This window comes from Sus scrofa, chromosome 9 (assembly GCF_054392235.1).
Source record: "Sus scrofa isolate SSC_HxYL_T2T_F1_AM1 chromosome 9, Sscrofa_HxYL_maternal_Yorkshire_Landrace_v2.0, whole genome shotgun sequence".
NCBI classification, from domain to species: domain Eukaryota; kingdom Metazoa; phylum Chordata; class Mammalia; order Artiodactyla; family Suidae; genus Sus; species Sus scrofa.
Genome location: NC_139391.1, coordinates 77,306,302 through 77,332,817, shown reverse-complemented (window position 1 = coordinate 77,332,817; position 26,516 = coordinate 77,306,302). Strand labels below are relative to the sequence as shown.

Sequence of the window (26,516 nt, the reverse complement as noted above, 5' to 3'; positions counted from 1 at the left end):
GTTTGTTCCTTTCAAAGTCGGTTTCTCTAGCTAGCATCTTAGAATTACCAGGCTCTTCCTAACAGCTGCTAGATACACCACATTGTAGACTCATCATAACTCTTTCAACTTATTCCCTTAGTGGTAGGCATTTTAGATGTTTTTATTTTTTTTACTCTTTGAGACAGAACAGCCTTGACTCTCTTTGTATTGACTCTGAACTTGTGCAGTTGGTTCTGCAGGGTTGATTCCTAAAGGTGGAATTTCTAGGTCATAGCACATTTTAAAAACATGGTTCATTCATTTCCTTCATACTCGTTCACTGGGGGCCTGGGGCATGACCAGCTGAAGAGGCCAAGGGCACCTGGTCAGGTAAAGCCAATAGTGCCTGGGCGGCACCTTCTTGACCTTGCAGAGTTGGGCTCCCTCCTCCACCGGCAACTCGAGGCACGGTGGTTCTCCAGCCCAGCACCGTACCTGCCTCAAGAGTTGACCTGTGACCCAAACTTAGAATGAAGGAAAATGAATTTACCCAAGGGGTTGCTGTGAGCATTAAATGAAATAATGTATGCAAAGTGCCTGAGTAAAAGAAATAATGTCTGTAAAGTGCTTGGAATGCACCTTTATTTTTCTCACCCCACCCCCATTTCCAGTTCATTCTTTAGCACGAAGGGGCTCTCATCTAGTGAGGGAGCCAGCACAGTTCCAGTAAAGTAGGAAAAGCTCTGAACAGAACTAGACAAAGAATGCTGCAGGATTATAGAAGGGGGGCACCCAGCTTAACCTGTGGGTGTGAGGAGTTCTGCTCAGGACTTAGCCAAGACCTACGTAAAGCTCTGAAAGACAAATTGGAAAGCTCCAGATGAGCAAGATATGTGTGCTGGGGAGCAGAGCAGCGGAGGGAATTCCTTGGCGTAGGGCACAGTGTTGCAAAGGGGCAAGGATGTAATAAAGCAGATCATCTTCAGAGCAGAGAAAGAGCTGGAAAGGAAGCCAGAGATAGTTTGGGATCAGACACGAAAGTGCGTTAGGCAGCAGCTGAATTCTGCGTTTCTCTTATAGAGGACGGTGGGTGACTTTGTATGATTCAGATGTACATTTTAGAAATACTTAAAATGCTTAAATATAAAGACAAACACTGTGTTGGGACGTGTAACTGCATTCAGACAGGCAAGAGATACTGGCAACTTGACAAGGACTATGGAGATAGGAGAGAAGCGCTGATTTGAAAGGTAATTTAGAGAGTTTCTGTTGTGGCACGGTGATAATGAACCCAACTAATGGCTGTGAGGATGCAGGTTCGATCCCTGGTCTTGTTGAGTGGGTTAAGGATGCGGTGTTGCTGTGAGCTGTGGTGTAGGCCAGTAGCTGCAGCTCCCGTTCAACCCATAGCCTGGGAACTTCCATATGCTGCAGGTGTGGCCCTAAAAAGAAAAAAAGGGAAAAAAAAAAGAAAGAAAGAAAAGTAATTTAGGAACTGCATGCAGTTGCTAGGACTAGGTGACTGATTAGCTCTGTGGTCAGATTTGTGGATCCGTCATTTGGGTGGACAGTGGTGCCATTATACAAAATAAGAAATATAGGCTGAAGAACAGATTTTGAAGGAACCGTATTGTTATTTGGGGACATACTGAGATCAGTTGCTGTGGAATATTCTGGAGAACATGAGTAGGAAGCCCTGAAGTTTCCATGTCTGAAACTCAGGAGAGTAGTCCCAGCTGCCGTTATGACTTGGAAAGCTCAGAATATGACTAAACGTTGGAGCCATGAATGAGTAAGGTGAGGAGGTGAAGGAAGAATTTAGAATTTTAAGATCCTTCTGAGACACACTGTTGGAAACACAAACAAAGGCTGAATGTTTGTGGTAACCATTGTGGACAATAGAAAAGGGGGCTTACAAGAGACCCGAAAGAGGTAGTACTGAAAGCCCAGGTGACATTGGCCAGTGTGACAGGTAACCACTCCTGCCTTTCTTTGCAAGGTGATTTTCCCTCCGTAGCCTCCCTCTCTCTGTCTCTCTCTCTCTCTCTTTTTTTTTTTTTTTGGTCACGCCCTTAAAATGAGGCCTTAGAGGATCAGTGTAAGGAAAAGTGGAAGATGATGTTGTGGTGCCTGGAAAGAGAATGATCCATAAAGCTGACTTGGTGTTTTAGGTGAGCCAGGAAAAGATTTGAAGGCAAGAGGGGAATGTTTGAGACAAAATCCTGCGTTTAGGGGAGGGGCGTCCTTAAACCAGAGCAGCACTCAGTGTATCAGTCCACCTGGGTACTCAAGATTAAGAGTTTCCCAGCCATGGAGCTGCCCATCTTTTCCTGGACAGTTCCTATTGCAGTGCCTATTTTCATTGTATACTTGCTGAGTTCTTTGTGAGATGGTCATGAGATTCTTAACCAGGTTCTCTTTCTCTCTCTTTTTTTTGGTGGAGGGTGGCTTGGTGAGTGCTCTTCACTTCCATTTAGCCTAAAGATCCCCACTTTTCTCTTGGCCTCCACGCTTTTCCTGAGTAGATATGACCACCCAGAGTCTCTTCTTCCTGTAGGTTGAAGTTATTAGTGAGGAGCATATGGTCTGCCCTCCCCTGGAGATGCATTTGCTGCCTCTCTCCACTTCAGCTTAAAAATTCAGCCCTTGAAACAACACGAAACAAAAAATGTTGGAAGTGCTGCCTCTTCTGAGCCCCCATAAACAGCTGTGCATGCAGCTCAACCCGAAACAGATAATACACACAAATGTGTTTATGGGAGGGAGGTACCAATATTCTCAGTGTATTGTTTTCGGCTTCTTACCACTGCAGGGATTTCTTTTCTTTTTCAAGGAAGAGGTACATTGTGGTGAGCAGTGTTTTATGACCTATAATAAAAACCCTTGTAAAGGCCATTTTTTTGACCAGAGGAAGCTAAGTGTTCTTCTCAGAGAACACTTTCATTTGCTCCTCTCCCCCTCTCTGATTTGGAATGCACACGGTTCAGCATTAACACATAACATAAGAAAATAATATCACAAGTTCTAGTTCTTATTTGTTAAGCTGGGAAAGCAACCAAAAGTTAATTATGTAAGAAAAGTCGTGCGTAATGTTTTTCCCTACTCAGCTTCTGAACATGTATGTCGATTAAGTAAAAAATTTATATTGCATTTCTGTAGTAAATTGTTATTATCCTTGAAGACACCCATGGGACAATTTGAGGGAATCTCAGCAGTTAGAGGCTGAATAGAAAAATCAGTCCGCAGATAGGTAAAAAGAGACGTAAAACCACCTTTGAAATTTTGGGCTGTATACCAAAAGAGACATACGGTATATTCAATGAATAATAACAGATGATTTCTAAAGAGCCTTGTAGACCTAAAATGCTAGCAATCCAAAATTAACAAATTAACTTTCCAAATTAACTTTGCAAATTAACAGGCAACATAACACTTGATTTAAATACAATAGTAAATGTATTTAAGATTGCACACAGCGGGGTTGATTTTAATAATGACTGTTTGGGAATATGGTAGACGGTTCAGTTAATCAATGGAGAAAACTAGATGCAGCTGAACTTAATGTGTTGCTCGATGCCATTGCTGATGGCGGGCTCTCTTCCTCACTTCATGGCACCAGCTCCGAACCTATTAGCCAAACTGGGAAATTCACACATTGTTTTTAGTCCTCACAACCACAATCAAGAAAGTATTGCCCGGAGTTCCCGTCGTGGCGCAGTGGTTAACGAATCCGACTAGGAACCATGAGGTTGCGGGTTCGGTCCCTGGCCTTGCTCAGTGGGTTAAGGAACTGGTGTTGCCGTGAGCTGTGGTGTAGGTTGCAGACACGGCTCGGATCCTGCATTGCTGTGGCCCTGGCGTAGGCCGGTGACTACAGCTCCAATTGGACCTCTAGCCTGGGAACCTCCATATGCCGCAGGAGCGGCCCAAGAAATAGCAAAAAGACAAAAAAAAAAAAAAAAAAAAAAAAAAAAAAAAGAAAGTATTGCCCCCATTTTATAGGTGAGGAAACCAAGACTGGGTTCAGTTTGGGGGCAGGTGAAGGTTAAGTAGCAGATGCAAGTTCACCCACTGCGTAACCTGCTGATGCACCGGAGCCCTTGGAAGATGGCTCAGTGAAGTTGACCTGTGCCTACAAACATTAACGAATGGCACTTGTTGCCTGGATGCCTTTCCTCTCTTTCCCTTCCTAATGTTCTAGTTCAGACTCTTGTGTCTTATGGCCAGAGTAAAATCCTGTGTCTTATGGCCCAGTAATAAAATCCTTTGCACTGTGGTCCCATTAGTGTTCCGCCCTCTCTAGGGGCTGTCTCTGGTCTCCAAATACCTACGCACTTGCCCTCCTCTTAGCCTCTACCCGTGTGGTCTTCCAAGCAGGTGCTTCTCATACCAAACCGAATAGCTGCCCACATCTGAGCTCAGCTGGGATGCTGCTCCCTGCTTGGGGCTTCCTCAGTGCCTGTAGCCCCCTTGCCTTTTGTGGTCTTTGCCATATACTGACTGAAGTGGGTAGGTGCATATTTTTGTCATCTCTCCCTCTTAAAACAAGAGCTCCCTGGCTGTCTTGTCTTAGGTGTTTGCGTATAACATCGCCTGTCACAATGCCTTACACATAAATAGGGTTTTCATATTTCTTTTGAATAAATGGTAGCAACTCATTATGTGCATATACTTTACACTATTGAAAGTAATTCAATATTTAATATCCTACCTGAAATACCATATATAATTATATAGACATATATAGTGTAATATTATATAATATCTACCTTATTAAATCCCTTCTTTTTGAGATAATTTTCATTTTTATAAATGTGAAAGCCTTGGCCCACAACTTTAGATTATATAGAAAGTAAGCAAAAATTCAGATCGAATGTTTTTAGCTCTAAATCCAGTGCTTTTTCTTCTAAATCATACTGCTGTCAAAAATGGAAATTTACATCAAATGTGCAGGTGACTCACTTAGGTTATATACATTTCTAAGGAGGATTTCTTTTTTCTTCTTTTTCAGCCACACCAGCAGCATATGGAAGTTCCAGGTCCAGGGGTTAAATCCAAGCCACAGCTGCAGCAATGCTGGATCCATAACCGATTGTGCCAGGCCAGGGATCGCACCCTCGCCTTTGCAGCGACCCAGGCCGCTGCAGTTGGATCTTTAACCTGTTGCACCACAGCAGGAACTCACAAGAAGAATTTCTTTTATACTTCTTTTGTGCCTCCACTTGGCAAGCAGTCAATAAATTCTTAGTGAATAACTGATAAACCACATAATACAGGATCATGGCCTTTTCACTAATGACTCAGGAATCAGTTTAATTAGTGAGAATATTCCATATAACTCCTGTACAGACCCAAGAGCAAAAGTCATTATATTTCAGCTTAATACCCATCTATAGAGAATTGATTTATCAAATCAAGTAAAATCAACAGGTGTCTCTGCGTAAGGTGCCTTGTTGGATTCTGTGGAAAATGTAAACATGCACCATATTCCTGTTAGAGAATTTATGGTCTAGCTCAGTAGCGCTTGGCTCAATGGCCCTCAATATTTTGTATTACATGTTTGACAAAGTATGTAATATAAAATAATCAAATATCTCAGTTCTTTCCACAGTCCCGTGATAGAGACAGGGCAGGATTTATCCTGATTTTTGTAAATAAAAGACTGAGGTCCAGAAAAGTCAGGACTCAGGTGGCTAGTGGCAAAGATGCAATGGAACTTAGTCGAGAGCTCTGAATTAAGAGGACTCACTGAGAGACACTGATGTGACAATTTGAAATTAAAGTATTATTAGGAGATTTAGCCAGTGGTGCAGTTCTACATCCAAATGATGACTCAGGCAAAGTGATCTGTTTCATCCATAAAATTCTTCTCTTAGAGGTGACAGACCTGCTTGTATTCACATCCCTAGCTTGGAACAGTGTGCTAAAACTCACGTAAATTGGCGGGCAAGTGGCTAAAAGAATTCTGAATATTGGAATTCCTGTTATGGCTCAGCAGATTAAGAACCTGACTAGTATCCATGAAGATTTGGGTTCGATCCCTGGCTCTGCTCAGTGGGTGAAGGATCTGGCATTGCTGTGAGCTGTAGCCTAGTCACATTTCAGCTCAGATCCTGCATTGCTGTTGCTGTGGTGTAGACCAGCAGCTGCAGCTCCAGTTCAGCCCCTAGCCTGAGAACCTCCATGTGCTGCGAGTGCGGCCCTAAAAAGACCAAAAAAAAAAAAAAAAAAGAAGGAGAACCATACAGAGTTACAAAGTTAGTCTTGGTGCAGCAGCTTAAGGATCTGGCATTGTCACTGCAGCAGCTTGGGTCATTGCTCTGGTGCGGGTTCTATCCCCAGCCTAGGAACTTCCACATGTCACAGGCATGGCTGAAAAAAAAAAAAAAAAAGTGGATAATTTAATAAATGCTTAAAACCTTTAGCTTAAGGTAATATATAAATAAAAATAGAATAGTGTACAACCATTAAAAATTGAGCATAAACCTGTATTTATTGACATGCAAGCACATTCATTATACCTTAAGTTGTGAAAAAGCAATTACAAAACTTAATACACTAGGATTCCATTTAAAAATCAGAAAGTAGGAGTTCCCATCGTGGCTCAGTGGTTAACAAATCCGACGAGGAACCATGAGGTTGCGGGTTCAATCCCTGGCCTTGCTCAGTGGGTTGAGGATCCGGCGTTGCCAGGAGCTGTGGTGTAGGTTGCAGACGCGGCTCGGATCCCGTGTTGCTGTGACTCTGGTGTGGCTACAGCTCCGATTCGACCCCTAGCCTGGGAACCTCCATATGCCGAGGGAGCAACCCAAGAAATGGTAAAAAGACAAAAAAAAAAAAAATCAGAAATTATCTATATGAATGTATATGTATAGAAGAATTATGGAAGGATGCACCAGTATGTTAATTGTGGTTATCTCTGGATGGAAGAGTTGTAGCTGGTATTTATTACCTTTTTTTCTTATGGATTTTTTTTAAGATTTTTATTTTTTCTATTATAGTTGATTTACAATGTTCTGTCAATTTCTGCTGTACAGCAACGTGCCCAAGCTATATATATAGATATACACACATACGTACATGTATATTCTTTTTCTCACACTGTCCTCCGTCATGTGCCATCACAAGGGACTACATATAGTTCCCTGTGCTATATATATAGCAGGATCTCATTGCTTACCCACTCCAAATGCGATAGTTTGCATCTACTAACTCCAAACTCCTAGTCCTTTATTTTTTTTTTAATTTAACAATGAATATGCATTACATTCCTAATCGGACACATAGAAGATCTTTCCGTTCTGGAGAACAGTGAAGAGGAGGAAGAGATCCAGTGTGAAATGCTGCAGCATTTCCTAAGGTTCAGTTAGGAGTGGGAGGTCCTGTTGGTAGTGGCAAGCCAGGTGGTCATTGGTGATCTTGCAAGAGCTGCTGCTTCTCCATTCACTGTAGCCCTGTGATGTGGATGGGAACTGAGAAGCACCGCTCTGTAAAGACGATTGGCTAAGAAAGGAAGGAGATTGCTTGGGTTGTTTGTTGGTCAAGAGACAGTAGAGCAGTAGAGGAGGGGAATAATTAGCAGAGCAAGGTAAAGGACTTGAGGAAGCTGGAAGGAATGAAATCCAGAGCATAGGAGGGAAATAAATATTGCATAGGAAGAAAGAAAGCTTTTCCACCAGGAGAAGAGGGAGAAAGGTGGATGCCAGTGCTTATAAGCTTATATGTGGAGCACAGGGAGTTGATAACATTCCCTTGAGGCTCTGTGTTTCTTTCTGAAGTGGAGTAGCCACTAGTGTGCTAAGAGAAGGAAGGGAGACGGTAAGAAAATTTAGCCTACAGGGACAGCAAGAGGGCTAACTAGGGACCCATAAGAGTCCCTGGTGGCACTAGTGTAGCCAAGACTGGAGACTGACTTCCTATTGATAGTAGACATATATGTGATCTTTTTCCTCCTAAACAGCTTTCTGCAACACAGGTGTAACAGCTGAGAGAGAGAACAGTTGGACTAATTGAGGCTTAAGCTTTGCACAGAGGATAAGATAGAATGACCATGGAACAAGAGAGGTGAAGGAATTGGCAGATCTAACGCATGATGCACGAAGGAGTTGCTCTCCAAATTTAATGAATTATACTGTCTAATAAGTTCATATACATTTAAGTGGCATTTTGCTATCCAATAAATATAGCTAAAGTAACTTTTAAATGTTTTAATTAAAAAAAAAATATATATATATATATAACGGTTGACCGTTAACACATTCCTGGTTTTAACCATGGGAGTAGATGGCAAAGTTTTCTGAAGCTAAGGTGTTATCAAGGGCATTCTTGGGATGCTGAAGCCATGCAGAATATGGTAAGTGGGCTAGAGAGGAGAGCCACTGCCCCTGAGGAATGTAGAGGACTGACAGCAAATGATAGCCGTGAGGAAGGGGTTGTTGCTAATGGAAGGAGATATAAGTCCCAAAGACAAAAGGGTAACCCCTTGGATGGGATAATTGGCAACAAAGGAATGTTGGTACAGGCCCCATAGGAGGCATTTGGGGGGTGGAGATAGAAAGATAGTGACCTTAATAGCATTTAGTTAATACAATTTTAGTCAGATTTGTTAGAATAATTTTCAACTTCAAATTATAAAACACTTGATGAAAAAACGGCTTTAAGTAAGAGCATTATAGTTGACATAACTACAGGGCTAGGGGTGGGCAGCCCCCAAGTTGATTTAGCTATTCAGTGATACCTTCAAAGAGGAGTTCTGTCCTGGCTCAGTGGAAATGAATCTGACTAGTATCCATGAGGACGTGGGTTCAATCCCTGGCCTCGCTCAGTGGGTTAAGGCTCTGGCATTGCCGTGAGCTGTGGTGTAAGTCGCAGACACTACTCGGATCTGGTGTTGCAGTGGCTATGGTGTCGGCCAGCAGCTGCAGCTCCGATTCGACCCCTAGCCTGGGAACCTCCGTATGCCTCAGATGCAGCCCTAAAAAGACCAAAAAATAAATAAAAAGATAGCATCAAAGACACAGACTCTTTTCCCATATTATCCTATAGCATTTTGTGTGTACAGATGGTGTCTGTTTTTATGTGTCAAGGTGGTTGCTACAGTGGCAAGTTCATGCCTTCCAGCATAGCATTTAGTGTAGGATGCACAGGTAGAGAGTGGGGGCTGGGAGGTGAGGAGTTAGTACAACAGAGCGTTTTGTGCTGCAGTCCTCTCATTAGAAGAAAAATACTTCATGAAACTCTAGAGCAGACATGCCCTGTGTCTTCTTAGCCAGGACTGGATCTCTTGTCCATCCCTAGATCAGTTCCTTGCAGATGGGAATGTGATTGCCTTGGACCCATCTTTCGTGGCTTGCATCCAATGTCTACAACAGCCTCGGCAAATAATAACATGCTCCACTCTGTTTATAACCAACTTCCCTCATATGATACCTCATTTGGAGAGGAGGGAAGTAGGGAGTGAGGGGAAAGTTCTCAAAAGAGGGAATTGAGAAGGAGAATGGAGAAAGACAAGAAGATATTTTGTCCACATGCAGCTATTAAAAAGTATACTGTTAAAAGTTTTATTATAAAGGATATGTGTTAAAATGGGGAAATGGCCACAATATATTGTTAAGTGACTTTAAAAGGATCACAAAACAATGGGTCTGAAACAAAAACCATTGGGGTCATTAGCTGACAACCTAGGCACTTATGCTTTGGTATTTTCCTCTTTCTGCAATGTTGGCTTTTGTGTCCCGCTCTGAAGAAATTATAACTAAGACCCGCTATTTGTAGTTTCAGTTCCCGATGACTTTTCACAGTGGTTTAATAATGACTGTCAGGATGAGGTAATGATTCCTTCTTTCGGATTGCTCATTTAGTCATTGCATTGTCCCTTAAACACCAGTATTTCCAGGCTTGCTGAAAATCAATTGCAGTTTTCTTACTTGTAGTTAGTTGGGACTGATCCTTTACTCAGCGTTATCATCACTTCCAGGAATGAGTAATCTATGTATTTTTTTATTCTCTCTTCAGAATATGCATTTTGTGAACAAAATTTATATAGGAAACCACTTTTATTATGCTTTTATCCAGTTGCGTAGAAGCAGTAAAAATAGAAAGCCAGCTCTTGCAATGAGGAAGAGCCCCAAGGCAGTATTGCCTTCGACTGTCTTACATCCACCCCGCCACCACCACCACCATGTTCAGTGGTGCCATAACGCAGTATGGCACAGTGTTTGGAACAAAGCTCTTGTTTGGAACAAAGCTGCTACGTGACTCTTAGGGTCCTCCCATTTATTCCTTACTTTGTATTTACCAGTTACAGGGTAAAGCTGCCTTAACCCTCCTCTTGCTTTGTCAGAATTTGTTTTGCCCTCTGTGATTTTCTTTTTTTCTTTTCTTTTTTTTTTTTCTTTTGTCTTTTTTAGGGCTGCACCCTTGGCATATGGAAGGTCACAGGCTGGGGTCGAATCAGAGCTGTAGACGCTGGTCTACACCACAGCCACAGCAATGCCAGATCCGATGCCATGTCTGCCACCTACACCGCAGCTCATGGCAACACCGGATCCTTAACCCACTGAGGGAGGCCAGGGATCACACCTGCATCCTCATGGATACTAGTCAGCTTCGTTTCCACTGACCCATGCCCAGGAACTCCCCTTTGTGATTTTCGATGAAGCATTCTTTGGGTGCGCTCGAGGACCAGGGTGAGAAGTAGGGGGATCTAATTACAAAGCAGACCATTATTTACATTGTGAACTGATCAGTGAGAGCTGGAAGGAACCCCTGCCAAGTTGTGGAGTAGAGTATGGTGTGTACTGTACAATAAACTCGCTGTGGTGACTTTGGGCAGCCTCTCCCTGAGTGTGGAAGTGGGAGAAGTGAGTGAAGCGGTCAGCGAGAGAGTGAACCCACCTGATTGACTATCCAGGACCTAAACAGGGCTTGGTTTTGCACTGCTTCACTGCTTACGTAGTAATATTGTACCACATTTTGCAGGAGAACTGTGATTACAAAAGATCCTGGGACTGGATTTATCAGTTCCACCCCTGAGTGTATGTATCCAAAAGAACTGAAAGCAGGGGCACAAAGAGATAGTTATATGTGGGGAGTTCCTGTCGTGGCTCAGCAGAAACAGACCTGACTAGCGTCTATGAGGACACAGGTTCGATCCCTGACCTCGCCCAGTGGGTTAAGGATCCAGCATTGCCATGAACTGTGGTGTAGGTCACAGACGTGGCTCAGATCTGGCATTGCTGTGGCTGTGGTATAGGCTGGCAGCTGCAGCTCTGATTCAACCCCTAGCCTGGGAACCTCCATATGCTGTGGGTATGGTCCTAAAAAGACAAAAAGAGAAAGAGGGAGAGATTTCTATGTATACACCTATGTTCATGACAGATTATTTACAATAGCCAAAAGGTGAAAACAACCCAAGTGTCCATCAGCAGTTGAATGGATAAGCAAACTGTGGTGTATCCATTCAGGTGAATATTATTCAGTTTTAAAAAGGAAGGAAATTCTGACACATACTACAATACAACATGGATGAGTGAAATGAGCCAGTCACAAAAAGACAAATACATTATGATTCCACTTATATGAGGTATCTCGAGCAGCGAAATTCATAGAAACAGAAAGAAAAAGGGTGATTGCAGGGTCTGGGAGGAGGGGAGACATGAGGAGTTGTTGAACGAGTATAGAATAGAGTTTCAGTTTTGCAAGATAGAAAATTTCTGAAGATTGATTGTACAATAGTTTGAGTATACTTAATAGTAACGGTACACTTAGATGATGAAGATGGGAAATTTTATGTGTATCTTACCACAGTTGAAATTTTAAAACATATATTAGTAATCATGTATTGGAACTAGCCCTAGCCCTCGTCATTGTCAATAGTCCCCTGCTTTCTTTATGACTTTACCATCATCCTTTGTGTGTAAGCTCCCATGATCTCTTGCTTCTATTTCTATAATTATAATTCTTAAGTTAACATGTTATCAGTTTGGTATATTAAAAAACAGAAAAAAACCTTTGATGTAGTGATCTGTTAGATTCCTCTAACATCCTTCATAAGAAACAAACTGGATAGGAGATCTTCTAAGGAACAGCAAGTGACTATGAAATACTTCTGTCAAAACTTGAATAACAACTTTGAAAAGACTGGCTTGCATGTTAATAAGGAGGAAAAAATGATTATCCTTGTACAAATTGTATATGTCCTATTTTTAATTTTTAAATAAACTGCTGATATATATATTTTTAAGTTTGGTGTTTTTTTTTTTTTTTCCTTTTTTTGCTTTTTAGGGCTGAACTTGCAGCATATGGAAGTTCTCAGGCTAGGGGTCGAATCAGAGCTGCAACTGCCGGTCTACGCCACAGACTCAGCAACACAGGATCTGAGCCACATCTGAAACCTACACCACAGCTCCAGCAACGCTGGATCCTTAACCCGTTGAGTGAGGCCAGGGATCAAACCCGTGTCCTCACAGATACTAGTCGGATTTGTTACCGCTAAGCAGCAGTGGGAACTCCCTGATGTACATTTTTTTGGCTAAAACCTTGAAGATGTGAATATAGTGCTTAGATTAGGTAGATACATCTAAAAATCCAGAATTGTCTTTTGAGAGCTGTCATTCCTGTGATTTACTGTGTGGTGTAAGTTGGTGTTTTTTCTGCAACTGATCATACTTCTTTTGTAGTGGGGGAAAAAAAGACTCAGTGATAAAACTTTTTCCCATTAGAAAAGCCCGAGATAGGTTTTCAGTTTGTTTTCAAAGAAATAAGAGGATTAAAGCCCTCGATCACCTAAAAGAAAAAGTACAGGACTTTAAAGATTTCAGGTGTCCAGACTGAAGTCCAGAGTCTTCTCAGGGGAGTTGCCAAGGACGAAAGCACATCTAAAGCCACTGGGAGCCAGATTTCATTCCATGATGATGTCCTGTTGAAACATGCTCCTGTGTCCAGGTTTCAGAAGGAAACAGAGTGAGGCCCCCAGTGACTGTTTATCATTAGTGTGACTCGTCATTCGAACCTTTTATACCAAAATAGTGCATCATAACATTAAAAGGTTTTAAACCTATATTTAACTTAATTGACAGTATCCGCACTTTCCTTGCATTGCATCACTAGGATTACTGTGAAATATTTGAGTCTTGTATAAGACAGATTAATTTAGATTAAAATCTTGAGGAGCTAATTTAAAAGTATGTCTCACCGTACTATAAATTGAGATAGAACAGATGATAAGCTTAAGTAGAGAATCCTTTGAAATATCTTTGATCAAAGCACTTCTTGTGATTCTGAAGGAAAGGTGTTTTTTTCCTTGCCTTGCTTTTATTTTTTATTTATTTATTTTTTTTGTCTTTTTGCCTTTTCTAGGGCCGCTTCCCACAGCATATGGAGGTTCCCAGGCTAGGGGTCGAATCGGAGCTGTAGCCACCGGCCTTCACCACAGCCACAGCAATGTGGGATCTGAGCCTTGTCTGTGACCTACACCACAGGTCACGGCAACACTGGATCCTTAACCCACTGAGCAAGGCCAGGGATCGAACCCGCAACCTCATGGTTCCTAGTCGGATTCGTTAACCACTGAGCCACAACGCGAACTCCTCCTTGCCTTGCTTTTAGTGTTACAGTTTATTCATTCATATCATTCTTAGAAGTTGGGAGCAGAGTCTTCATTCTTATCTGTGACCAGAGTTCCTGACCTAACTGAATGTATTTCCCTTTTCTGATTAGATGTTCCAATGAATGATGGCTAAAGATCGAGGAGGGTCCCCAGATCCTACTTATTACAAGTCCATAATGCTCATCAACCTGCCTTGCGATTGAATTACTGAAGGAAATGAGATTTTTGGCAGTTTTTTAAAAAATCATGAAGTCAAAGCCCACTAGTTTGAAACTGTAATTGTAACTGGATATTGTAGGTTTAAAGGAAACCCGGTTTGCTAACCTTAAATATATTCAAGTAGCCTAATAAAATCTGAAGGGTAGTAATTTTGATGTGGAACCAATTTTTGTACATTCATAGGTATTGTTCACATGGAATCAGTGTTAGTGTGGGTATATGGGTTCTTACTGCCTGCCTAAACGGTGCTTTTATGGTGTTAACAAGTCATTTTCATCTACTCTAGGCGTTAAATAGGAGAACTAGACTCTTGGTATAAGTTCCAAAGTAACGCAACTAAAACCAAATAATAATGATGATGGCACAGGGAGGAAAACTATGCAGCTGTTAAAAATCATACTGTATTTTTAAAAAGTTATGTTTTAGAGGCATTTTGTTGAAGTGAAAAAATATTCATAATAAATTGTTAATTTTTTTTCTTTTTTATGGCTGCAGCTGCGGCATATGGAAGCTCCTAGGCTAAGGGTTAAATAAGAGCTGCAGCTGCTGGCTGAGAGAGCCACAGATCGAACCACATCCTCATGGAGACAGTGTCAGATTTTTTTTTTTTTTCTTTTGGTCTTTTTAGGGCCAAAAGAAAAAAAAAATTCCCAAGCTAGGGGAACTTTTGGAAGTTCCCAGGCTAGGGGTTGAATAGGAGCTGTAGCCGCTGGCCTATACCCCAACCACAGCAACACGGGATCCGAGCTGCGTCTGTGACCTACACCATAGCTCACGGCAACGCCATATCCTTAGCCCACTGAGCAAGGCCAGGGATCGAACACACATCCTCATGGATACTAGTCGGGTTCCTTACCACAGAGCCACAACGGTTAAATGTTTTTAAAACAACCAAAAAATGTGTACAGAAAAATAATTTTATTTATAAATATGACATGTTATATTTATATATTAATATATTGTGAATGATATACTATATAGTATATAATACAATATTTATTATATAGAAAATATAATACATTTATACCTACAACTATAACATTATCTATTTAAGACAAGAAAGACAAAAGTTATTTAACAGCAGAGTTTTCTGTATTCTCTGAGTGGTGGAATTTTGAATGATTTTTGTTCTCTCTCTGGATTTTTAAAAAAATTTTATAGGAATTCTCTTGCGGGGCAGCGTCATTGTCACTGTAGGCACTGGGGTTGCTGCTGTGGCTCAGGTTCGATCCCTAGCCCGGGAACTTCCACATAATGTGGGCACGGCCAAAAAAATTTTTTTAGAAGTTTCTATGTGCATTAAGCCTATTCTAATTTTATAATTAAGAAAAATGTAGTAAGTGCTTATAAATGCACAAATAAAAGCAAGGCACATATACTTAAACTCGGGCTTTTTAAAATTTAGATGGGCCTTATTCATTAGTTCAGATGTTCACATATTTATTCTACTAATTGGCTGCCTAAGCTATTTGAACGCTGAAACATCAACCAAGCACATCACTCTTCGTACTGTTTTAAGTGGTCGGTGCTCGGTATAAGAAGCTAAAGATGACAGGCCAGTATGATGTTACTTTAGGTTAGTCATGCTATTTAAAATTCACTTCTCACAGGTCATGTGCATGTGTTTCCAATAAAGGCTTATTTGCCACAGCAGAAATTTACTTTCATGAACAGTTTTGCATCATTTTCATACTCTTGCTTATTCATTGCAAGTTGTTGAACCTTCATTTATTCTTAAGGCTTGAACAACTGTTCCTCAGCAGTGCAGTTTTTTCCCAAGCTTTCCTCTTTGCAAACTTATAAGGTAGCTGTGGCCAAGTTATCAGATCCATTTAGGTGGATCTCAGAAAGAATTCTGGTACACCTACATCATTGCCCACCCTGCTTAGTGCTTTGTTCACTGAGCTTGTGGCACTGGCCACATTTCTTCTAGTTGTTTGTGACTCTGTCTGCCCCAGGAATCGGAGCACTTTGACAGCGATCATTTGTTGAACGCCTACCATGTACCAGAAACTGCACCATCTTTTTACATGTGTTACTTCATTCAAATATCATATTGTGAAAAGTAAGCACTGTTTTCTCCTTTTTAGAGATGGAAAACTAAGGCCTTTTAGAATAAGCCGGGATGTAAAGGTAGAACTCCCAACACTGAAGGAAGAACCAGTACTGTAAACCAATAACCAAATCTGGCCCAGCTATGAACAAGCATGTCCTCACAGCCCCTGCCAGCCCTGAAGCCCCTGCTGCTGCCTCTTCATTCTTTAACCCTCATGTGAACAAAATAATGAACAAAATTATTCCGTCTTTCCTGTACACACCATCCACAGTAGTTTAGGGAGACGGGGATAGGTCAGTCTTATTTATTACCCTCAGATTTCAGAGGATCATATCATGGTCACCATCTTCATGTCCTACTTTCAGACACTTTCTAGTTGTAAATCTTGGATCTGAATTTATCAGTTCTAAAATTAGAAGATGCGACTTTGGTTTATTTTTCAATGCCCCCTGCCCCATGCTGGTTGATAGCGACAGCAGAAAGTGCTGCCGTTTATTGAATGGTTACTACTGTAAGTGCTTTACAAACAGTGAAGTAGGTTTTGTTACTTTTCTGTTTTTACACTGGGAAAACTGAGGCTTGGCAAGGTGAAATGGCTTACCTGATTTTACATACTCATTTGATCATTGATCTAATAAAGGAGTACATTGAGATTTGAATCCAGCTTTTTGGGGCTCTGGTTTGGAATCATGAATCTGTCTTTTGCTTGTGTTACTTTGGGCTAATTACATACATATAATGTGTATCAGTATCTTGACCTGTAAAATGGGTTAATGATATTATTTATCTCAATATTGCGGTGTAGATTGAGTTACTAAATGTTAAGTGTTGGGAGCAGTGCTTGACACAGTGACTGCTGAGTCAGGTGTTATAAAAATAAGAACTACTGTTAATGTTACTGATGTTTACCGGATTTTAATTGTTGAAACTATGTGTTAAATCATATCAAAGTATATGAAGGAAAAAAATGTCCTTCTCCTCAGCATTAACCATGGACACCACTGTGGTATATCCTTACAGAATATTTCCTATGCTCTCTGAAACTGTTTTTAAATTGTCTTTCATTAATAAAATACAGGTCAAGGGTGAAATTTTTGTAGTGATCTTGAGAATGGGAGAGTGGAGTGGTAGGAAGGAAGACAAATACGTTCATTCAGCAGATAATCAGCAGATGCTTTCTGTGTGCCAAGCAGTTTGCTAAGCCCTGAGGATTTGAATTTCTACCTTGACCATTTATTGCTTTTCTTTTTTGGCTTATTTAGGATATGATGTTTCAGCTTCTCCGAGGTCTGGACTTTCTTCATTCTCACCGAGTAGTACATCGTGATCTAAAACCACAGAACATTCTGGTGACCAGCAGTGGACAAATAAAGCTGGCTGACTTTGGTCTTGCCCGCATCTACAGTTTTCAGATGGCTCTTACCTCAGTGGTGAGTGAGAAAGTGCTGTTCTTTCATTAAACTTACTTTTCCTCTTTCAAATGACAAAGAGCCCCCATTCCATGCCCCTAATGTTGTTGCTGCCTTGATCAGCTGGTGATCAGAATGTCTTTGCCCTTTTTATAAAGCAGGCGGTGTGAGCAAAGAGTTCTGCTTACAACTATAGACACATCTGGGTTGGGCTTGTTGTGGACAGAACCCGTTGCAGAAATAAGACTGTTGCTTCTTAGCCACTAGAAAGGAATCAGTTACAAGTTTCCAAATGGTTTTGCCATATGGCTTTTTGCCATAACCACAGTTTTCAGGGCTGCGTGTTTAGTATTTAGGGAAACAAAGCTCAAGGTCAGGGAGGAGAGGCACCAGGAACGTTGACCTGTCTGCAGCATCCTAATTTGAGAGACAATGAAGTACCTTCAAAGGTGTGTGAAAGCACTCCTCTGAGGCTGTGGTGCCGACTGTGAAGATGAAATTAAATTTACGATGAACTTGGATGATCCATGAACAAGTAGCACCACCCTCCCGAGTGACGGCTTCATCCAAGCCAAAATACAAAGAGAAAACCCAAGGGCTCTTTTTTGGCAAAGAATGAGAGTTATGATATTCTGGTTTTTGTCTCATTCAGACACAAAACCATAATAGCTACTGGCTTTGGTTAGTTTGTATTTCTCCTTATAGTTCATTGTTTCTGAGATGAATTTTTGTGAAATCCTGCACCCAAAATAGACAAAGAGGAGCCTGATAGTAAGCACTAATAGCCCTCGTCTCTGAAGGACCTGTTTTGCATGCAGTGAATTCATGGATAGATCTTTTTTTTTGAAAAATTTTTATTGAAATATAGTTGATTTACAAGGTTGTATTAATTTCAGCCGTACAGCAAAGTGACTCAGTTATACATACATATTTTTTATCCTAATCTTTTCTATTACGGTTTTTCACGGGATATTGAATATATAGCTCCCTGTGCTATACAGTAGGACTTTGTTGTTTATCCATTCTATATATAATAGTTTGCCTCTGCTGTCCCCAGACTCCCATTGCCGCTTCCCGTTGGCAGTCTCTTCTCTTTATCTGTGAGTCTGTTTTTGTTTCGTAGATATGTTGATTTGTGTCATATGATTGTGTTGATCGTGATTTGTGTTGTGTGATTCCACATAAAAGTGATATCGTATGGTATTTGTCTTTCTCTTTCTGACTTGACTTAATGTGATAATTTCTATATCCATCCATGTTGCAGCAAATGGCATTATTCATTCTTTTTAATGGCTGGGTAATATTACCTCATTTATGTGTACTACATCTTTTTTATACATTCTTCTGTCTGTGGACATTAGGGTTGCTTCCATGTCTTGCCTATTTTGAATAGTGCTGCTATGAACATAGGGGTGAGAGTATCTTTTTGAATTATAGTTTTGTCTGGTTATAGGCCCAGAAGTGGAATTGCTGGATCCTATGACAGCTCTATTTTTAGTGTTTTGAGGACCCTCCATATGGTTTTCCATAGTGGCTGCACCAATTTACCTTCCTCCCAACAGTGTAGGAGGGTTCCCTTGCATAGATCTTTCTTAAAAGCCAAGGGATGTCCCTTTGCTGTGCTACTTTTGTGGAACAGGAGGTCGATGTGGGCTTTGATTCCATGAAGACTACGAAATTGCCCACAAAGCATTAAGCCTTAAGTAAAAGAATCTTCTTGGGTCAGTTTGTCATTTTCCACATGTTTAACACAAAGTGGTCCTCAGTCAAGGGCAGCACTGCCCTGGGGGGAGAGGGGAACAACACCCTTGAGAAATGTATGACAGTGTCTTTGGTCATCATAACAACTTGGGAGTTGGAGATGGCTGCAAGGAGGCTAATATTCTGCGAAACAGGGAATTGTTTCCCCAAATTCCAGTAATGCCTCAGCTGAGAGGCAGAAATTCAGGAGAGGAGTTAGAAATGCTCTGAGATAAGTTGCCTTAGAAAAACATTCAATTTGCCAAAGTATTCTGCTTCCTCACCCCCGAGATACAGATACTGGAACCTGGACATGTAAGACCACCCACTTTCCCAACATTATATACTTTACCGAGGGCACGAGAATTTGTCCAGAGGATTCCTTACCCTGTGTCGTGATTGTTGAAAGATAAATCGTTCTTGTTTCCTCTTTGCCCAAGAGGCTCCATGACTTTCGAGAAAGCAGGGCACAAACTGGTGTTTAGAGGACTCCTCGCAGATTTGGGCTGGTTCCAGTGAGGCTGTGTTCTTATAGAATCATACCAGAAAAGGCGGAGTCTGTTGTTTCCCCGGTGGGAAGGGTGAGGTGGGCTGCAGCTTCCCTAGGAAGCAGTTTCATGTGTTGTTTCAGGGCCCTGCGGAGAAGCTTGAATAGGCTTTTTGATCCAGACAGTCGTCAGGGGAGCAGATGGAAGGAACCATTTCCTTAGGTACATTAATTGAGGGAACGATGAGCCATAACTGAGACACTTTTTTTTTTTTTAAACCCCCCCCCCCCCAACTGGGCACTAAAAACCATAAATAAAAACAGGAAACCCAGTTGGGTTTGTTTTGATTTTTTTATTATTATTATTAAATTTGAGGAACGATAGCCCAGCTTGTGCGCAACACCAGTTAACATTCCATTCTTGCCGAAAGTTGATATGTTCAGACAGGAAAATGTAGACAAATGATTTCATACAGAAAAGGGGAAAGGCAGTCATAAATACCTGATTTTTTTCAGTATCTAGTTTGTACTACATACGCTGTATTTCTATGGTGACTTAAAGTGAAAAAATAAAAAGGAGTATGATTCCCTTTTGGGTACTGCATTAACATTTTTTTTCCCACTGTTTTATTTTTTTCTTTTTAAGGAAAATTCCTTTTCTATGGTGATACATTGGTTTACATATACATGGTGACATATAAAGACTTGGAATCACAGTCGTTTCAGACTGAGCTGGTATTTATGTTTCATATTTCTTGAAGAGAAAAAGGCCGTGCTCCACTTCCTGGAAATACTCATTTTTTAGTAGGTTATGTCATACAGGAACTGAGAATCAAGTCAATTTGCGGAATGTTAAAGAAATTACAAGTTCAGTGATTCAAACTGACGTTTTACAGCCATGAGACATACTAACATATTACCTGTCTTTCAAAGCCTGACTCAAAAGTCACTGTCTGGCACCCCCTGCAGAAACTACCCCCTCACCTTCCTCCTTCATCGTTTCCAGAGGAATATTTTATGAATGTCTTTCATAATACTGCTTTCTATCTTGTCTGCAGTTAGTTGGGGGTTTTATCAGGCTGTAAGTTCCTTGAAGGAGCTGGCCGTTTGTGTAGAAACTAAGTGAGGACAGTCATCCTGAGTCTGGACTCTGGCTGTGGCTGTAGTTGGTGTAACACAGGGCCCTATGACTTGGCTTATTTTCCTCCACTAAGGGAGGGTTTAGTGCCCTTAACTGAGTGCCTTCCGCATGGCATTTCAGGTTTCTTTCGGAAGTATTAGGTTCTTGCTGCTCAACATACAGTCAGGCATGCCTCTGTCCCCGTGCAGAGGAAGGGTTGTTTATACCTATTTCTGTAGAGGTTACAGAATCAAGATGTAGATGGCTGCAGTGAGTGCCTTAGACCCAGGCAGGACGGTCCTGTGGCCCGGGTCTCGTGCTTTTGAGAAGCCTGCGCTACCTGTACCCCAGCCACCCCTCCCTTGATGGGGCATCGAGCCCAGGCTACCAAGCAGAAGTGTCTTGTTGAGCCTGAGACCCCCACCCTCACCTGGTCACACTCAGGACGTTGAAATTCCCTGACCAAATGGGAACTGCGTGGGCTCTTCTTAGTCCTCCCTGCTCACAGCAGATTGTGCCACTCGCGTGTTCACCCCGAGCCTAAGGGGCGGCAGTTTGCAGACATCAGGCGGTTTGGAGGCACGGAACTAGGCTGGCCATAAGTATGCATGTGAGGCCCTTAGTCGTGCAAGGAGGAACTGAGGATACGAAGGGAAATGGGGCTCATTATATTCAGTTCCTGGCGTGGGTTCTTCCTATCAGAAGAGTTTCTCTGAAACCATGGAAATCAACTTCTGTGACCTGTAGTGAAATACTACTTTTGTGGAATTTCCAAAGAGAACAGGTTATAGGGAATGTCTTTCCATTGCACATAAGTAATATGTAAGAATCATGGCCTGCGCAGTTACATAATCTCTGTGGCAAATAAATTTCAAGAATACAGGCATACCTCGTTTTATTGTACTTCACTTCGTTGCATTTAGCAGATGTTGCATTTTTTACAAATTGACCTTTTGTGCCAACCCTGTGTCAAGCAAATGCTGTTTTTCCAATAGCGTTTGCTCACTTGGTGTCACGGCCTCACATTTTGGTAATTCTGGCAATGTTTCAAACCTTTTTGTTATTATATTTGTTGTGGCGATCTGTGATCAGAGAGCTTTGATTTTTCTATTTTAAAAAGATTATGAGCTGCTCAAGGCAACATTTTTTAGTAATAAAGCATTTTTTAACAATAAAGTATTTTTTAATCAAGGCATGTACTTTTTTTTAGACACAGTGCCATTGCACACCATAGCAGACTCTAGGCTCTAGACTAAGAGACTATGGAATAGTGTAAACACAACTGTTATAGGCATCAGGACACCAGAAAATTCACAGGACTCATTTTATTGCCATATTCGCTTTATTGCATGGTCTGGAACTGAACCCCACCATGAAATCTCTGAGGTCTGCCTGTATATGCGTATTCAGTAGAATGACTATATGACTAAAATTACATTGAGGGGAATTCTTAAGGCAGCATTTCTAAGTACGTTCCATATTAGATGCGGTGTGTAGTGCAAGTCATTTTTGTCTGTCAGGATGAAAGGGAAACAGAGACCAACCTCTCAGCATGCAGGTTGTGCATCAGGTCTGATGGGAGATTCTGAGAAGCAGAGCCTGGCCTGTTACCAGCAGCCCGATGATGACTGATCATCTGTAAAGCACTATGAACAGCAGCTCAGGCGAGGAGCGCATCTGCAAAATCCTTATTAATTTTTTTTTTTCTAAACTGAGCCATACAGCATGCAGGGTGATGCTGTTGCTATTGGATTTGGTGGTTTGGAAACTCCTTATCAGCCTTCTTGAAAGTGGGGAAACTGAGACTCAGGCAGGCAGTTTGTAACCCGGCCAAGTCTGAATTCACCAAATAGATTGTCACTGGCTCGGGGTGGCTAATGTTTACATTCTGACTCTCCCGTTAATAACCCCACCCCTTCCTCTTCTCCCCACCATGGGGTCCAGTACTTCAGAGGGTATCAAACAATGTTCTCTGGAACCCTTGGGTTTTACAGAGGGTATCCAAAGATTCCACACATATTCAACAGTCCGTTTTTTTTTTGGCCACACCCACAGCATTCAGAAGTTCCCAGGCCAGGGATCAAGCCCAAGCCACAGCATCAGTCCAAGCCACAGCAGTGACAACCCCAGATCCTTAACCCGCCGCGCCACCCGTGAACTCTGCAACAGTCCATTTTTAAAAACATGCTTTAAGTCTTGTTAAAACCGCAATTAAAAAACAACCAGCCCATGTCACATTTCGACACAGTGGGGAACACTGAGGCATGAACTTTTTACCTCCTGGTTAATTTGCTTTTTATGTAGACCTCAGGATAAAACTTCTTTAGCCACAGTTGTGCACACTGGAACCCCTTGTAAATGTGTCATTGCTTAGAAAAACCAAGCGTGCTCTTGATTTGTTCCTGTGTATTCGCTCCCTTAAAATCACCCAAGTGCATCTTCACAACAGTTCACACACACCTACCGCTAAGCTCACAGTACCACGTGAGACCACTTCAAGGGCCATCTAGGGCAGTGCCAGGGCTGACGTTTTTATATCCAGATGTAATTGCAAGCACTCATGCAGTTAAGTGCCGGGACAGCCACCACAAAGCCACCTATGGATAGGGAAGAGTCTATGCCTTAAAAGGAAGTCGTTCCTTTTAGTGCCTCAGTAACTTCACGTGCTCAGATGCAGTCCAGGATTGGTCTGCAGTCAACCAACTTCTGTTCCACAGGAGTTTTCAGTTTTTTTGAAGGGCTTTTATACAATCGTTAGAAACAGGGAAGAATTAGCATGTTTCCGCCAAATGCCTGCCCTGACATACAGTTTGGAGAAAATATCCACTTTGTACCATAATGGAAGAGTGAGAATGTTCTCCTCTCTTTTTAGGGATTTAATAAAATTCTCCAAAGTGAATTACATTCTTCTCCAAAGTTCTTTCTTTCTCATACCGTAATTCTCATTGAAAGGCTTAGGTGTTCTGAAAACATCTCCTGCTCTATAGAAATAAACCAAAAGATAGCAAGTAAATAATAAACATAGAAAGACTTATTTGACAGCTGTAAAAATTACAAAAACTCACTGGAGGATTTTTTTTTTATATGGAACTGATAAGATTTCCAAAATGCCTTATTACAATCACTCATTTATTTAATACCACAAGTATTACCAAAAAATTAAATTGTTTACACCCCTTCTTGTGCCTTTGGCAGTAGATGATTTCTCACTCCAGCGCCAGTATTGGTAGTGTTTAGTCAACAATAAACCTTGTGGGAGTTCCTTGGTGGCCTCACCATTAAGGATTCAGCTTTGTCACTGCTGTGGCTCGGGTTCAGTCCCTAACCGGGGAACTTCTGCATACCTCAGGCATGACCAAAAGAAAAAAGAAGAAATCTTGTGGATTCAGAAAGGTTTCAATAATCCGGGGATATAAAATTAACGAAATGGAGTTGCAGCATTCAGTCAACAAACACTGCTCACTTTCCATGTGCCGAGCACTGTTGATGAACCAGAGGAACCAGGGTGAACAGAAAGGGACAAGGTCTTTGCTCTCATGGAGTTCACAGTCAAAAGGGGGAGACAGCTCTCCCCCCAGGTGTCACACCAAGAAATGCCTAGTCAGAAACAGAACTGCAATACAGGAAAAGGACAGAGTTCTAGGAGGCCCTGAGACTCAGAAATCTTCTTAGGGCTGGGGTAGGGATGGGGGCTGTCAGGGAAGCCAGCCCCCCTGCACCACACCACTACAAGAGGTCACCAGTGTCCTCCTCTCGGAACCTGCCTGGACGTGGGCCCCACGGATGTGTACATCCTGCAGCCTGTGCTTATTTTCTTCGTTTGTGTTTGGAATCGTTCATTTTATAGCACCCCATTGGCACCACCAAGTTGACAAAGTGAAGCAGGACCAGAGATCAGAGAACAATGTCATCTTTTACAGGAGAAAATAAATTGTTTGTGCTTGTTTCCTCTCCGTGCGTGTTGTATTTACTATGGAGACCTGGCAAGGTCTGTGCCTCGGCTTGGGCAGCCGAGCTGCTCCCACAGAAGCCTGCAAACGCTGCCAGTGCATACTGAGTAAATCAAACTGAGAGCACGAACCGAGTATAATGGAAAAAACCCAAAGCCCTGTCGCCCCGGCACCTCGACAAAAGTGCAGGACACACCTCTGAAGCCGGAAAGGCTCCTGGAACTCCCTCCCCGCTCGACCTCTCCTTGCCATGACACAACCAGGGCTGTTTTGTGAAAACCGTGCAGTTGCCAGTACATATTTCATAGTTAACAATGGAGTGTTTGTGCCGGTTTCGTTTTCACTTTCACCAGTGAGGGAAGTGGAGCACAATGGGGCAGCGCACAGGACTGGGAACAAGATACGTTTTCGGTAGGATTCCCAGGGCTGGGTACGTGGAAAACACCAGAGCCAAGACAAACATGAAAACCCATCCAGATCCTCCGCTACGCATTCTCAGTGGCAATAAAACACATCTTGAGTTACTGTCTGATAGGTCGACTATCGCTTCAGTAAAGGCAGACGCTGTTGACCGCTGTGAGAGTTGCTTCCATGCAGAGAGTAATGTATTTCAGCCATACAGGATGCCCCTGCTGGGGGCATGTGTAGGCGGCTGGCTCTTGAACTGTACCACGTATACTTGTGAAGTTCATCAAATGACTGCTTTCCTTGTTTATTAAAGATAGTCATCCATTTGACTCACCTAATTCTAGCCCCTTCATAAGTGGTCACTGTGGCGAATTAGTTCTGGCCAAAAAAACAGTTTAACTGTAACGCCCCTGCCTGGAGGATGTTTTACTCCAAGAAAGCACAGGATGTTCTTTGCTTCCTCCATACATCCGTTTGGCCAGCACTGTCCTGTCAAGGTGTGACACAGACAGGGTCTGGTTGTCACCTGGATATTTCCATTCCACTGTACAGGCACCCTCTTTTGGCTGCCATTGACATCTCAGAAGCTAGAGGCCAAGTTTGAGTGTGAAGACCAAGCATTGTCTGAAGAGTGACGAGACCAAAGGCTTTAGAGAGGTTTTGCAGCCAAAGGGTTTCTTGGAGATCCAGAAGGTAGAGAAGATTTTGTTGCCTCTTAGAGTTAACATTCTTATGGGCATACACTTATGTGCTTGGTCAGGAGCCAGTCTGTCAAACTGTATTTAATGAGATTTTTCTATCCCCCCGCCCACTGCTGCAAATGTGCTGTAGCTCCAGTGTTCTGTTATGTTTATTCAATGGAGTATGAGACATGGTCTTTTGAATTGAATGTAAAACAATGTTTCTATCACATGGATTTTTGCTAGCTCTTTAATTCTTAGAATGTGTGCACTTCTTGGGATTTACAGAAGACAGTGCCTCTGTAAAGCATCTTCATTTTACCTGGGCTTTGATAGCCTCCTAGTGCAAGTTCCTAAGTTGAGATGTGTTACTGAAATTTTGTTACGGTGGACAGTGCCTTTTTTTTTTTTTTCCTCTTTAGGTTCCCAGGCTAGGAGTCGACCCAGAGCCACAGCCTCCGGCCTATACCACAGCCACAACAACGCAGGATCCAAGCCTCGTCTTCGACCTACGCCACAGCTCATGGCAACACCGGGTCCCTAACCCATTGAACGAGGCTGGGGATCGAACCCGCAACCTCATGGTTCCCAGTCAGATTCGTTTCCACTGGGCCACAACAGGAACTCCTGGATACTGCCATTTTTATTCACTCAAATCCAATGTTGTACAATTTTAGTGTTTCCCACAGTGTCTAGTGCCTTTCTGGCATGTGGCAAGCACTTGATGAATGCATGGTAAATGAATGAAATGAATCCTCCCGGTTCTCCAGGGCCTAAGGTGTGAACTCCGACTCTGAAGCATGGCATGCAGAGGGGTGTTTTGCAGTGTAGCCCCAACCTACCCCTCTGTTCCCTCACTCCCACCCGGAAATCACCC

The 26,516-nt window shown here is 42.1% G+C and overlaps 1 long non-coding RNA gene across 4 annotated transcripts in view; it reads left to right on the top strand.

Moving 5' to 3' along the window:
* The window catches only part of CDK6 (cyclin dependent kinase 6), a 249,728-nt gene that overhangs the window by 102,920 nt on the left and 120,292 nt on the right, over window positions 1-26,516 (top strand). For all 4 annotated transcript variants that reach the window (XR_002347034.2, XR_002347036.2, XR_002347035.2 and 1 more), the window contains exon 4: window positions 17,108-17,275. This is a non-coding gene — a long non-coding RNA (cyclin dependent kinase 6). The remainder of the gene's footprint in view (window positions 1-17,107; window positions 17,276-26,516) is intronic.